Here is a 16,427-nt window from a genome sequence, read left to right on the forward strand (position 1 = left end):
GCTAATTTTTTGGTGTTTGTAGTGGAGACGGGGTTTCACCATGTTGGCAATGCTGGCCTCAAACTCCTGATCTCAGGTGATCCGCCCACCTCGGCCTCCCATGGTGCTGGGATTACAGGTGTAAGGCCCACCAAGGCCTATTCTACTTTATTCTTAAACAAAGCCTGAGGCATAATGACTTGATTGGATTTAGGGAGAGTAATTAGGACTTATATGAGTGACTAATGGCCCCTGACACAGCCCTCAGGAGATCCTGAAAATATGTGCCCAAAGTAGTCAGGGTGCAGCTTGGTTTTATGCCTATTAGGGAGACATGAGACGTCAGTCAACACATGTAAGATGTGCATTGGTTCAGCCAGAAAAGTGAGGTAACTGGAAGTGGGGGCTTCCAAGTCATAGGCAGATTCAAAGATTTTTCTAACTGGTGATTGGTTGAAAGAGTTATTATCAATTAAAAGGAATGTCTGGGTTAACGAGTTGTGGAGATCAAGGTTTTATCACGCAGAGAAAGGCTTCAGGTAGCAAGCTTCAGAGAGAATAGATTATAAATGTTTATAAATGTTTCTTATCAGACTTAAAGACTCTGTTCTGCCTGGGTGTGGTGGCTCACGCCTGTAATCCCAGCACTTTGGGAGGCCAAGGCAGGTGGATCACAGGGTCAGGAGTTCGAGACCAGCCTCGCCAATATGGTGAAACCCTGTCTCTACTAAAAATGCGAAAAAATTAGCTGGGTGTGGTGGTGCTCGCCTGTAATCTCAGCTACTCGGGAGGCTGAAGCAGGAGAATTGCTTGAAACTGGGAGGTGGAGGTTGCAGTGAGCCAGGATCGCGCCACTGCACTCCAGCCTGGGTGACAGAGCGATACTCGGTCTCAAAAAAAGAGTCTGTTTTATCAGTAATTCCAAAAGGGAGGAGGGTATCATGAGGCATGTCTGACCCGCCCTTCCTATCATGGCATGAAACTAGTTTTTCAGGCTAACTTATTTATTTATTTTATTATTATTAATTTTTTTAGAGACAGGGTCTCACTATGTTGCTCAGGCTGGTCTCAAACTCCTGGACTCAAGCAATTCTCCTGCCTCGGCTTCCCAAAGTGCTGGACTGACAGGCCTAGGCCACTGTGCCTAGCCCAGGCTAACTTTAGAATGCCTGTGGCTGAGAGGAGGGGTCCATCGAGATGGTTGTGGGGCTTGGAATTTTATTTTTGGTTCATAGTCTTTCAAGCATAAAGTCTTGTCAGAAACATCTTAAGAAATCTTATCTTCATTTTATTGTGTTCCAGTGAAAGGGGAGATTTTCCACTCATTCACTCAAGAGACATTTGCATAGTGTCTACTGTGGCTAAGGTTCTAACATACATGTACAGTGTTGCAATGAAGAACAGGAAAGCTTCAACCTTCTGACCTCAGGAGTGGGACTGAAGTAATGAGCAGATGCCAGTGTGTGCTTTGTCCAAGAAAGGCCAGTGAGGGCCAGAGGTAAGCTGGTACTCTACCCTTCAGACCACTCCACAACTCACCTCCCACCTCGTCAATTTTCTGTGGCTCTAGATGAAAGAATCCTGGTTATGATTTTTATTATTATTTTATCATGGTCAGAGCATTTACATAAGATCTTAACATACCCTCTTAAAGTTTTTTCTTTTTTTGAGACAAACTCTTGCTCTGTCGCCCAGACTGGATTGCAGTGGCATGATCTTGGCTTACTGCAACCTCTGCCTCCTGGGTTCAAGCAATTCTCCTGCCTCAGTCTCCTGATTAGCTGGGATCGCAGTGGGTGCTTACCACCACCATGTCCAGCTAATTTTTGTATTTTTAGTAGAGATAGGGTTTCACCATGTTGGCCGGCCTGGTCTTGAACTCCTGACCTCAGATGATTCATCTGCCTCAGCCTCCCAAAGTGTTGGGATTACAGGTGTGAGCCACTGCACCCAGCCTCTCCTCTTAAATTTTTAAGTGCACATTACAATATTAACTTTTAGGCGTAATGTTGCACAGCAGATCTCTAGAACTTACTCATCTTGCAAAACTGAACATTTATACCTATTAAACAATACCTCCTGCTTTCTACCCCAAACCCTGGCAACCACCATTCTACTCTCTGCTTCTATGAGTCTATTTTAGATTCCTTATATAAGCAGAATCATACAGTATTTGCCCTCTGGTGCCTGGCTTATTGTATTAGTTTGTTCTCACATTGCTAATAAACACATACCCAAGACTGGATAATTTATAAATGAAAGAGGTTTAATGGACTCACAGTTCCACAGGGTTGGGGAGGCCTCATAATCATGGCAGAAGGCAAAGGAAGAGCAAAGTCACATCTTACATGGCAGCAGGCAAGAGGGCATATGCAGGGGAACTCCCCTTTATAAAACCATTCGATCTCATGAGACTTATTCACTGTCATGAGAACAGCATGGAAAAGACCCACCGCCATGATTCAATTACCTCCCACTGGGTCCCTCCCATGACACATGGGAATTATGGGACCTACAATTCCAGACGAGATTTGGGTGGGGACACAGCCAAACCATATCACTTATTTCATTTAGCATAACATCCTCACAGTTCATATTGTTGCATATGGCAAGATTTTCTCCTTTTTTAATGCTGGATAATATTCCACTGTGTGCATAGACCACGTTTTCCTTACCCATTCATCTCCTGATGGATATTTAGGTTGTTTCTGTATCTTAGCTATTGTGAATAGTGCTTCAGTGAACATGGGAGCAAAGCTATCACTTCAAGATCTTGACTTCAATTCTTTGAGCTATATACCCAAAAATAGGATTACCAAAAAACAGTATGGCTGTTCCTCAAAAATTGAAAGTAGAATTGTGATATGATCTAACAATCCTGGTTATTCTTTTCCTGTAGTATTTAAAGGTGTATGTAAGGAGATAAAGGCACATAATTCAGATTCATACACTTAAAGTTAGAAGGAACTTCAAATGTTATATGTCAAATGTTAAAATAAATGTTAATGTTAAAATTGATGTTAAAATAAATGTTAAAATAGATAAGAAAATACCTGTTCAAATGTTAAAATACCTGTTCAAATGTTAAAGTAGATGAGGAAATGCCTGTATATTTCTGTATAAATGTACACGTACACACACAAACACACACACACACAGACACTCACAGCCAGTTCTTTTGATCCCAAATAAGCCCTTTCTCTATTGCTACTGTAATAACCTACTGATAATAAACATTTAGGGAGTCAATTTTTCTTTTTCCGTCTTTCTTTTTTTTTTTTTTTTTTTTACAGAGTTTTGCTCTTGTTGCCCAAGCTGGAGTGCAATGATGTAATCTCGGCTCACTGCAACCTCCACCTCCTGGGTTCAAGCGATTCTCCTGCCTCAGCCACCTGAGTAGCTGGGATTACAGGCATGCACCACCACGCCTGGCTAATTTTTTGTATTTTTAGTAGAAACTGGGTTTCACCAGTTAGCGAGGCTGGTCTTGAAGTCCTAACCTCAGGTGATCCACCCGCCTCGGCCTCCCAAAGTGCTGGGATTACAGGCATCCACCGTGCCCAGATGTAGGGAGTCAATTTTTCGATTAAATTCAACCAACATTTTCTGCTGTATGGTTATGTGCAAAATAGCTTGCAAAGTACTGCACGAGGCCCTCAAATGAACAAGACCTAGTTTAAATTTTCAAGAAGTTTGCCATATAACACAGGAAATGCAATTCAATGGGAGAGTGGTAAGTGCTATGGCAAAGGCACAAAGGAAGTATCATAGAAATGAACTTCCTTCTTATCATTTCATAGAAATGAAAAGAAATGAACTCTAGTTTGAATAGTTCTTTTTGGAACTAGCCTGCAGGCAGAGAGGGAGGAAAAAGGGTATTAGAAAGAGGAAACTGAGAAGTTAACTTACAGAGGCCTGGGGGCATGTGGCTCATTCAGGAAAAGGAAAATGATTTCAGAGGTTGCGGAGTGTAAGGCCTGAGTTTGTTGCAGGTGGAAGGGAGAGTGAACCAATTTCACAAGGGGCTTTACATGCTGTGTTAAGGGAGTTTGGATTTGATTCAGTGGCAGGTTTTTGAGCAGAAGAGTAACTTTCTTAGAGCTGCACTTTATACATGGAATCAACCTAGGTGCCCATCAACAGTGGATTGATAAAGAAAATGTGGTACATATACACCGTGGAATACTATGTAGCCATAAGAAGGAATGAAATCACGTCCTTTGCAACTGCATGAATGCAGCTGAAGGTCATTGTCCTAAACAAATTAATGCCAGAACAGAAAACCAAATACCATATGTTCTCACTTATAAGTGGGAGCTAAACATGGAGTGCTCATGGACATAAACATAGGAACAATAGACACACTGGGGACCACTAGAGCGTGGAGGGAGGAGGGCAAATGTTCAACAGCTACCTGTGGGGTACTATGCTCACTACTTGGGTGATGGGACCATCCACACCCCAAACCTCAGCATCCCACAATATACCCATGTAACAAACCTGTGCATGTACCCCCTGAATCTAAAATGAAAGTTGAAATTATTTTAAAATTAAAAACATATGCTTGTCAAAAGTTTTGTTTTGTTTTGTTTTGTTTAATGAACTGTGTTTTACGATTAAACTCAGAGGAGAAGAACGGAGGGTTGGGGGTTGGCTGAAAAAAACGGCAGTTCAATTCTGTTATTCGCATGTTACCTGTGATAATAATAGTTAGCATTGATTGAATGTGCTAAGAGCTTTGCATACATTAGTTCACTTAATTGTCACAACATTCCTGCAGGCTAGGAGCTTTTATTATTTTTACTTTGCAGATCAGGAAATCAGTTTGAGAGCTTGAGTTACTTGCCAGAAAGAGGCAGGTTGTAGGAACATCCAGGTCACTTTAATTCCTAAATGCACCCTCTTCACTGAACTGCTGTCCTGCCCTGTATTGCTAAATCCAGTTGGCAATGATTTCTTTGAGACAGGTATGCATTGAGAGAGATGAAAATAATTTTTCAACATCCTATAATGGCAGATATCTGAAAAGATGATAAGAAGACAAAGGCAGAGATTGACTGTGCTGTCACCAGCCCTGCAACTGTGACATTCAACCCCTAAGGGGCTTCTTTCTCTCTGCCTGTTTTCTTCTTCTTTTTTTTTTTCTTTTTTTGGAAATGCAGTATTGTTCTCTTGCTCACTGCAACCTCTGCTTCCTGGGATCAAGTGATCCTCCTGCCTCAGCCTCCCGATTAGTTGGGATTACAGGCACCTGCCACCACACCTGGCTAATTTTTGTATTTTTAGTAGAGATAGGGTTTCACCATGTTGGCCAGCCTGGTCTCGAACTCCTGACCTCAGACGACCCACAAACCCTGGCCTCCCAAAGTGCTGGGATTACAGGTGTGAACCACCAAACCTTGGCCTCCCAAAGTGCTGGGATTACAGGTGTGAACCACCACACCTTGGCCTCCCAAAGTGCTGGGATTACAGGTGCGAACCACCACACCCAGCCCTTTCTGCCTATTTCCTAGTCCAAACCCTCAGTTTTTGTTTGCGTGTACTGAAATAATGCAACATAATTTTCACATTAGTTTCAGAAAATTAAGAATCAGAAAAATAAGGCTATTGCAAAATAATTCACATAATGTTTGTCAAAGCCTAATGCCCAATGTTATTTTTTTATCATCTGCTATGAGAAATTAGCATTGACACTAATTGACACGACTGCTTTTGATAAGTGTAAAACACCAAAAGCTGATTTTACAATTGATGTGTGAAGACCTAAAATGGTGATTTTGCATCCTATATTCTGAATTGGTTAAGACTCAGCATTAATGTAACTCTGCTAACTCTTCCAAGCATTTATTTCCTAGTGATCACATCTAGGCAGGAATACAGCACTTCCTTCAGGATAAAATATCTTCCAGTACTAAGACCCCAACCAATATTTTTGTTCCTTCACAATTCCAGAGCAATAGAACCACGATTATAGATTACGCTTTAGACGTCATTTATCATTTTAAAGAGATGCAGGCTGGGCGCGTTGGCTCACCCCTGTAATCCCAGCACTTTGGGATGTTGAGATGGGAGGATCACTTGACACCAGGAGTTCAAGATCAGTCTGGGCAACATAGCGAGAACCCATCTCTACAAAAAGTAAAACCTATGAAAAATTATCTGGGCATGATGGTGTGTGCCTGTAGTCCCTGCTACTCGGGAGGCTAAGACAGGAGGATTGCTTGAGCCCAGGAGTTGCAGACTGCACGGGGCAACAGAGCAATACCTTGTCTCTTAAAAAAAAAAAAAAAAAAAAGGACAACGCAAAAAGGCAGATGTGTCTCTGTAGAACTTTGTCACTGTGAAGCCTACAGTAGCACAGAAGATTAATTTGGACGAATGTTATAGTGCTTTGTCACCCAGGCTGGAGTGCAGTGGCACTATCTTGGCTTACCGCAACCTCTGCCTCCTGGATTCAAGCGCTTCTCCTGCCTCAGCCTCCTGAGTAACTGGGATTACAGGTGCGTGCTAATGTGCCCAGCTAATTTTTGAATTTTCAGTAGAGACAGGATTTCACCATGTTGGCCAGGCTGGTCTCGAAGTCCTGACCTCAGGTGATCTGCCCACCTCGGCCTCCTGAAGTGCTGGGATTACAGGAGTGAGCCACCATGCCTGGCCCATTGTAGCTCTTTGAGTTTAAATGTCTTGGAAATTGCCCATTTCCCCATTTGATTTCTCAATTATTATCCTCCTGGCTGGGCATGCTAAGAAGAAGGCCGCCAGCTCAAATGTAGGTAGATCACGACTGGGTGCAGGCAACCCTGCATGCCTGTCCTCACAGCACTGCTTTCTATGCATTTCTCTTCTGTTGTCACTTACTGTCCCGTGGCAGACCTGATTCTTTATTAACACTAGAGAATTGGGGCAGAGCCTTGCACATCCTTCCACATGGGACTGTTGATGAGTTTTCAGTGGGCTTACACAAATACTCATTTAATTGTCAGAGGTGTTTAAACCAGAGCGACTCCATCTTGAACAGGGGTTGGGTAAAATAAGGCTGGGACCTGCTGGGCTGCCTTTCCAGTAGGTTAGGCATTCTAAGTCACAGGATGAGATAGGAGGTCACATGATACAGGTCACAAAGACCTTGCTGATAAAACAGCATGTGGTTAAAGAAGCTAGCCAGAACCCATCAAAACCAGGATGGTGATGAAAGTGATCTCTCATCATCCTTGCTGTTCATTATATGCTAATTATACTGTATTAGCATGCTAGAAAACACTCCCACCAGCGCCTTGACGGTTTTCAGATGCAATGGCAATGTCCAGAAGTTGTCCTATATGGTCTAACGAGCGGAGGAAACTTCAGTTTTGGAAATTGCCCAGCCCTTTCCTGGAAAACTCATGAATAATCCACCCTTTGTTTAGCAAATAATCAAGAAGTAACGATGAGTACAATCAGTTGAGCAGCCCACACCACTGCTCTGCCTATGAAGTAGCCATTCTTTTGTTTCTTTACTTCTTTAATAAACTTGCTTTCACTTTACTCTATGGACTTGCCCGGAAGTCTTCCTTGCATGACGTCCAAGAACCTCTCTTGGGGTCTGAATTGGGACCCCTTTCAAGTCACATGACGAGGTATCTAAATTAACACATGATTGAATGAAATCAGAAAACACATCATCCAAGGAAGTCAATCCTGAAGCCCCACCATTTCAGAATGAAGATGAAACTTATTTCCTTTCCAATTGCCTAAAGAACAACGACCTGAAAACTTAAAAAAAAATGACCATGATGTCTAATAAAATATGCACACCTATCCTGGAATGCCCCTTTTCTGTCTAGGATACTTTAATCAGTAGGTTATGTTCCAGAAATATGTTCAGGAGCCCTATCTTAAGAATGATGGCAGCCGGGTGCAGTGGCTCACTCCTGTAATCCCCGCACTTTGGGAGGCCAAGGCAGGCGGATCACTTGAGGTCATGAGTTTGAGACCAGCCTGGCCAACATGGTGAAACCCCCATCTCTACTAAAAATACAAAATTAGCTGGGCGTGGTGGTGCACACCTGTACTCCCAGCTACTTGGGAGGCTGAGGCAGGAGAATCACTTGAACCTGGGAGGTGGAGGTTGCAGTGAGCTGAGATCACGCCATTACACTCCAACCTGGGTGACAAGAGCAAAACTCTATCTTAAGGAAAAAAAAAAGAGTGACAGTGTTATCAGGGGTGGCTGTCATGGTGTCAGGAAAGTGTACATGGCTCCCCGAGGGTTTCTCTTTATTCAAGCTCAGAATTGGAGAGGGATAGGCTTCCACATAGCCTTGAGTTTGGGAACACTACTTTGCAATGGGGTGATGAGAATTTTACCAGAAAGACTGCAGGCACAGAACCATAGTACACACTCAAAGTAAGGGGCTTATAAGGAGAAGATATCCCATCGTTCATCGTTCATTCATTGAAGATATCCCAACATTTAGTTCTCACATATGAGCACCCTCGTGGTGTCCAAAGCCAGAAAGAAATGATGGCAGTGATCATCCCCTCACTACAGTTTTCACTAAGTCCGTGGGAGGAGATTTCAGCCACTACATGCTTCTTCCTTAAGTCAGAATTCTCCAGTCTGGGTAACAAATGCCTTCTTCGTAAACTCGCATTTCAGTCTACACATCTATGGAAGGGAAATCCTCCTGAAGTGTATGGGCCCCTTCTATGTGCTCAATATTAAAAAAAAAAAAAAAAGGGAAAAAGTAGCTCTCACATGCTTTCGGCAAGTTTTTGTAAGTATGTTCCACAGTGAACATTTTAAGAGTAAACTTTTCTCTGTCCTGAATCTTGAGGAGGCGGAGCTTGGAGTCCTTGGCCCAACTTGCTGATTGAAACAACAAGGGCTTAAGCTGGAGACAGAGGGCCACAGAGCTGCTCTCCGCTGCATGCCCTGGCACCCAGCATCTCCCCTCGTCATCAGGCTGCCCCTCCCCAGCCCCCACGCTCGGTTATCTTGATAATCTGTCTGTGTGCATTGAGGCCATTCTGTACACTCCTCCACCAAGCGGGGAGACTACGATTGGCAGAGTGGAATTGGCCTTGATTGGCTTTGATGGGGACAAAGAAACCACGGTGGATTTCTGAGGCTGCCTGTACCAGGGGCATCATCACAGACCCTCTGAAATGCATGTCTAGGCTTGGTTCATTAAGAACCTTTCACTCAGAGCATCATGAACAGCAGGTAGTTGGGGTAGGACTAGTTTCATGGTGGTTTAGGAGACTGCAGGGAGGGAAAGAGCAGAGAGAGAAGGTGGACTGGCAAGTTAGTTGCCAAATCTCTCTCTCTCTCTCTCTGTCTCTCTCATCCTCTCATCTTTGTTTTGGAAACCCTGCCCATTCTCTGAACTTCATTGATATCCTTGACCCTTCACTTTTGACTTTCTAACCAGGGTCTCCATTCCGGTCTTCCTAAGTCCTAGCCCACTGTCAGCTGCAGGGTCATATTTGCCCCCACTCCCTGAGGGAGTAAACTCAGGTCTCTTGTTGTCTTCTCAAATACAAAGCAAACCTCTTTTTCCTACTCCCAGTGTCCCTGTCTAGTTAATGGTTTCACCATTTCCCCAAACTTCCAAGTTCAAAACTTGAAGTTATCTCTGATAACTTTGGCCCTCTGTCTCCAGCTCAAGCCCCTGTTGTTTCAACCAGCCAGTCACCTAATCTTGTTTTTTTATTTCCTTCAGTGTCTCCCTCCTGTCTGTCCCTGTCACTCTGCTCTCCTTGTGGCTTCCTGAGTTCTGGCTCTCACTATCTCAAACCTTGATTATCCAAATAATTGCTTTGCTGCTCCAGCCTCTGTCCCCATAATCCAAGGAGTGGGTAGACAGCGGAAGGATACTATGCCATGGCAGCATCAGCTGGGGGTGGGGAGGATAGATAATATGATATAGACCCCCTGATGTATGGACTCCCTGATATATGGGCTCCTTGATATATGGGCCCCTTGATGTATGGACCTGTTGATGTATGAACCACCTTATGTGTGGACCAGCTGATGTGTGGACCCTCTGATGTATGAACTAGCTGATCTGTAGACCAGTTGATGTATGGGCCAGTTGATATATGGACCAGCTGATATGTGCACCCCCCCATGTATGGACCAGCTGACATATGGACCCCCTGATATATGGGCCAGCTGATGTATGGACCCCTGATGTATGGACAACTGATGTGTGAAGCTCCTGATACATGACCCCCCAATATATGGACCAATTGATGTATAAACCCATGGATGTATGCACTCACTGAAGTATGGACCAGATGATGTACAGACTCCCTGATGTATGGGTCAGGTGATGTATAGACTCCCTGATGTATGGGCCAGGTGATGTATAGACTCCCTGATGTATGGGCCAGGTGATGTACAGACTCCCTGATGTATGGGCCAGGTGATGTACAGACTCCCTGATGTATGGGCCAGGTGATGTACAGACTCCCTGATGTATGGACCAGGTGATGTACAGACTCCCTGATGTATGGACCAGGTGATGTACAGACTCCCTGATGTATGGGTCAGGTGATGTATAGACTCCCTGATGTATGGGCCAGGTGATGTATAGACTCCCTGATGTATGGGTCAGGTGATGTATAGACTCCCTGATGTATGGGCCAGGTGATGTACAGACTCCCTGATGTATGGGCCAGGTGATGTATAGACTCCCTGATGTATGGGCCAGGTGATGTATAGACCAGCTGATGTGTGGACCAGCTGGTGTATGGACCAGCTGGTGTATAGACCTGTTGATGTATGGACCCCTGATGCATGGACCAGCTGATGTGTGAACCTCCAGATGTGTGCCCCCCGATATATGGACTAGCTGATGTATGGACTCCCTGATGTATAGGACAGATGATTGTACGGACCTGCTGATGTATGGGTCAGTTGACGTATGGATGCACTGATGTATGAACCAGCTGATGTGTGAACCTCCTGATGTATGCCCCCTCTGATATAGGAACAAGCTGATGTATGGGCCAGGTGATGTATGGACCCCCGATGTATGGAGCAGCTGATGTATGGACCCCTGGTATATGGACCACTGATGTGCAAACCTCCTGATGTATGACTCACCAATATATGGACCAGCTGACGTATGCACCCACTGATGTATTGACCAGCTGATGTATGCACCCACTGAGATACGGACTAACTGATGTACGGGCCAGCAGATGTATAGACCCCTGATGTATAGACCAGCTGATGGGTGAACATCCTGATGTATGCCTCTCCCCCCGACCTGATACATGGACTGGTTGATGTGTGGACCCCCTCATGTATGGGCCTGCTGATGTTTGGACCAGCTGTGGCTCTCCACTCACTCTGGACCTTCCACCCTGTTCCTCACCTGCACACTGCTCTTCCTGGCCATTTGAGTGCCTGACAACCCTTCAGGACCCAGCCCAGAGGTTACTTCTTCTTGGGTGCATTTTCTTCAAAAAAATTTTTTTTGTAGAGGTGGGGTCTTGCTATGTTGCCCAGGCTGGTCTCTAACTCCTGGCCTCAAGCAATCTTGTCCCACCATTGACCCATCTGAAGATGGGAGAGACCTTAGGCCCAGGGCTGGGGAATAACCATAATTTGCTCTTCAATTATTCTGCAAATACATACTGAGTTCCCACAGTGATGAACACAGTCTGAAGTCCTGAGATACAATAATAGACAGAATCCCTGTCTTCATGAGGCTTTCGTAGTCCTAGGAGGAGATAGGTAACATTTCATTTATTCATTTAAATAAGTAAAAATGTGACGTGACATGACGTGATAAATCAGAAAGCTATGTATAAAGAAAAATAAAGCCAGATAAAGGAAATACAAAGTGAATGACTGGACAAATGGCCAACAAGCAAATGAAAAGAGGCTCTATGTCATTAGTCATGAGAGAAATGCGATTCAAATCCACAGTGAGCTCACACTTCACACCCAGTAGGATGACGATCATAAAAATAACCGGAAAATAACTTTTGGCAAGAATGTGGAGAAATTGGAACCTTCCTACAGTGCTGGTGGGAATGTGAAATAGTGCAGCTGCTGTGGAAAATAGTTTGGCAGTTCCTCAAAAAGTTAAACATAGACTCACCATATGATCCAGCAATTCCACTCCCAGGTAGATGCCCCCATAGAGCTGAAAATATGGGTTCAAGTGAAAACTTGTCCACCCATGCTCATGGCAGCACTATTCACAATAACTGAAAAGTGGAAACAACTCAAATCACCATGAACTGATAAAGCATAAACAAAATGTGATACATACGCACAATGTACTATCATTCAGCCATAGAACAGAATGGAGGACCGATGCAGGCTACCTCATGGACGAACATTAAGAATATGATGCTGGGCTGGGTGCAGTGGCTCACACCTATAATCCCAGCACTTTGGGAGGCTGAGGTGGAAGGATCACTTGAAGCCAGGAGTTCAAGACCAGCCTGGGCAACAAAACAAGACACTGTCTCTACAAAAAATTTTTTAAAAAATTAGCTGGGCACAACAGCATGCATCTGTCATCCAAGCTACTTAGGAGCCTGAGACAGGAAGATTGATTGAGCCTAGGAGTTCAAAGCTGACTGCAGGGAGCTATGATTGTGCCACTGCACTCCAGCTTCAGCAACACACTGAGATCCTGTCTCTTTAGAAAAATTAAATTTAAACAAACAAAAAAAATTATTATGCTAAGTGAAATAAGCCAGACACAAAAAGTCACGTAATGTATGATTTCATTTACATGAAATATCCAGGCTGGGCACGGTGGCTCATGCCTGTAATCCCAGCACTCTGGGAGGCTGAGATGGGTGGATCACCTGCAGTCAGGAGTTCGAGACCAGCCTGGTCAACATGATGAAACCCCGTCTCTACTAAAAATACAAAAAATTAGCCGGGCATGGTGGTACGTGCCTGTAATCCCAGCTACTCAGGAAGCTGAGGCAGGAGAATCACTTGAACCTGGGAGGCAGAGGTTGCAATGAGCTAAGATTGTGCCACTGCACTCCAGCCTGGGTGACAGAGTGAGACTCCATCTCAAAAACAAACAAACAAACAAACAAACAAAAAATCCATAGAGATGAAATGCAGCTCAGGGGTTCTGTGGAGCTTGGAAAGAGGATAATGGGGCGTGACTGCTTAATGGGCAGAGGGTTTCCTTTTTGGGTGATGAAATGCTCTAGAACTAGATAGTGGCAATGGTTGCATGACATCGTGAATGTACAGTATGAAATATCACTGCTCTGTACACTTTACAAATGGTTAAAATGGTATACTATATATTATGTGTATTTTGTCACAATTTTTAAGGAGAGTCAATGAAGGTGGTCATGGGGTTCTCTTTGAATAGCAAGGTCAAAGAAAGCCTCACAAATGAGCGGAAATTTGGGCAAAGACCTGAGGCAGGAGGATATGATATGAAACCTCAGTGAGGTAGGCAAAAAGCCTCCCAGGGCCAGGCGCGGTGGCTCACGCCTGTAATCCCAGCACTCTGGGAGGCCGAAGGCAGCAGATCACCTGAGGTCAGGAGTTCAAGACCAGTCTGGCCAACATGGTGAAACCCCGTCTCTACTAAAAATACAAAAGTCAGCCGGTGTGGTGGCGGGCATCTGTAATCCCAACTACTCGGGAGGCTGAGGGAGGAGAATTGCTTGAACCTAGTAGGTGGAGGTTGCAGTGAGCCAAGATCGTGCTACTGCACTCCAGTCTCGGCGACAGAGCGAGACTCTGTCTCAAAAAAAAAAAAAAAAAGAAAAAGAAACTTCCCAGCAGAGAGGAAGGAAGCACAAAGCAGACAGATGGCTCAGAGCAGCATTCATCAGAACCTGGCTCCACCCTCCTCACAGGGTGCCTTCTGGGCCCACCCCGCTCCACCTCTCTTTCTTAGTACTTCCCTTTTTACCTGTGATCAGGGCATGCACTGTTGCACTGTCCTCCAGACACCCTGGACCCTTTCAACCTGTTCCTCATCTGCACACTGCTCCTTCTGGCCCTTTGAATACTTGAACACCCTTTGGCACCCCACCCAGGGACCACTTCTTCTTAGGTGCATTTGCTTTTAAAAATAATTTTTTTAGAGATGGGATCTTGCTATGTTGCCCAGGATGGTCTTGAACTCCTGTCCTCAAATGATTCTCCAGCCTCGGCCTCGTAAAGGTCGGGTGCATTAAAGATTTGAGCATTGTGTCTACGACTCATCAGCAGTATGACACTGGGCACTCAGCCCCCTCTGTAAGTTTCTCTTTCCTCATATGTAAAATAAGGGCTATTGAGAGAATGAAATAAGATGATCGCAAAGTGGTTGACTTAGTTCCCTGTGCACAGTGGGCTCTCCTGAATGGTAGCTGTATGGCCACTTCAACCTCACCTGTAATCTGAAGTTTGAAATTTGGCACTTGATTTTGTGCTATCTGATAATGTTTTGTAACTATTTGATAAATGTAGATGGGAGATACAGGATAAACACCAAGGGTGATATTTATTTCTTTGAAACTGCCTTCCCCCAACCCTGGTAACTATTTTGATGCAGAGCATATATAATGCATGCATGTGAATAAATGTTTGACTGACAACTGATTGATTGATTCTTTGGCTTTATCATCAAGTAGGTAGGAAATTTTCTTCAAATGCAAGTGTGAAGGAAAAATGATAATGTCTCAGGAGAGTTATAGATTGGCAAACTAGAAAATACCTGGTCCAGCCACAATGAGCTATATTGAAAGCTTTCATAGGCACCGATGTTTACCAAAAAACACAAAACAGCACAATAAAAAAAGAAAGACCAGGAGGTGTGGTGGCAGGTTTTTCAGAAAAATGACTCATTCTGCAAATGAACTGTTCTTTTAGTTCAGGCGACCATAGTTACTGGTATTGGAAGAAAATGTTAACACATTTTGCGATAGATTTAAGACAAGTCTCTAATGATGTATCACTTAGAAAGTCATGAGTTTAAAAAATACGAAAATATGAGATAATAGAACTGTATTTCACAAAAATTTTAAAGCAGAATATAGATAGATGATAGATACGTAATAGATGATAGATAGATAGAAATATAAACAGATAAAAACAGTGGCACATAATTACTTGAAGAGCAGCCACATGGAAGGAGAAGCAGTTTAGTTTTATTCAATAAGAACATATGATGCTAAAGATAGTTCTGGGAACTGCTCCTGTATGAGCTGGTCACATGACCAACCTCAGAGCCACTGCCCCAGACAGTGAATAAGACCAACAGACTGTATTTTCTACCTTTGTAACCTATATACAACCAAATACGATGCGGTGACTCTGCCAGGGCATCTCTCTTTCTCAAAAACCCAGCCCTTTCTCCACAGAGAATTGTTTCTGCAGCTCTCCCTCCAGGAGATCCTTGTTTTATCACTTTATTTCCCTTTCAGAGAAACCGTCACAAGCCCTGTTCACCAGCAAAAAGCTAGAAAGCAGCTGCCGTTTTTCAGTGATTACCAGCCCTATTTTCTTAATCATCCTTTCGACAAAACAATGGAAAAGGGAAGAAAATATTTACCTGAGGAAATCCCTGATTTCTTCATGAGCGTCTAAAGAATTGAATTTTTCAAAAGCCCCTCGGATGCTCTGCTGAGAATTTCCTAAATCTAAAATCCTCCTCCGATAGCAGCTCTAAGTTTGAGCTCTGAATAGAGGCTGTGTGTTATTTTAACCACAAGGTTTCTAGTCAGTAGGGAGGAGAGATGGAAATGAGGTATGCTGGCAAACACAGCACCCATCCACCTCAAGTGAATCAAGCTCACAGATCTGATGTAAGAGGCTCGAGGAGATTTGAAGAACCCTCAAACCAACTTTTCCTAAACTAGAGATTAAATAACTGCGGAAAATTCCAAAGGAGTAAGATAAGGCACTTATGGTCTTTTCTAAAAAAAGACGTGTTGGTATGCCCTGTCGAATACTGTCCCAAAAGAAGCTTGGTACTGAGCCTGTGTGGTCCTGGGTTTTGGACAGGAGAAAATTACCTTTCTCGTGGTAGCCTTTCTCCACAGAGAAAGGGGGTTAAAGGCACAAAATAACAAAGGAGCGTGACCGACCAAGTCAAATCTTTTGTGCAAAAACAAAACCAGTGTCATGAGAATCCATAGGAAGTTGAAGGGTAAGGGAATAGCTATTCTGGAATGTTATTAAGGGAGGATTAATTGTGTGTGTGTGTGTGTGTGTGTGTGTGTGTGTGCGCGTGCGCGCGCGCGTTCCCCACCTCCCACACAACTTAAAAAGCAAAGATCCAGTCTCAGCTTCAACCAGTTGGAGATCCTCCTCCTTAGTATTTTGGCAAATACAAATGCCGCCTTTGGACTTGGAGGAGAATGATTTACGGCACGCAGAATCAACAGCAAAAATGAGGGCGGATGAAAGGGCCAACGATCCTTTACAGCCAGCCCTTTGCAGATGCCAGAGGGGTTTAACTCCACTTTTGGAA

General features: G+C 44.0%; 1 protein-coding gene across 2 annotated transcripts in view; it reads right to left on the bottom strand.

Annotated features, from left to right (window-relative positions):
* KIAA1462 (KIAA1462 ortholog) overlaps nt 1-15,634 on the bottom strand; it is a 99,752-nt gene extending 84,118 nt beyond the window's left edge. The window contains exon 1 of one of the 2 annotated variants that reach the window (XM_011956334.1): nt 15,507-15,634. The gene's annotated coding sequence lies outside the window, so the exon portion shown is untranslated. The remainder of the gene's footprint in view (nt 1-15,506) is intronic. The other variant, XM_011956335.1, reaches the window with a different exon arrangement.
* Nucleotides 15,635-16,427: the final 793 nt, after the last annotated feature.

Source organism: Colobus angolensis, unplaced genomic scaffold, assembly GCF_000951035.1.
Source record: "Colobus angolensis palliatus isolate OR3802 unplaced genomic scaffold, Cang.pa_1.0 Scaffold414, whole genome shotgun sequence".
Classification (NCBI taxonomy): Eukaryota; Metazoa; Chordata; class Mammalia; order Primates; family Cercopithecidae; genus Colobus; species Colobus angolensis.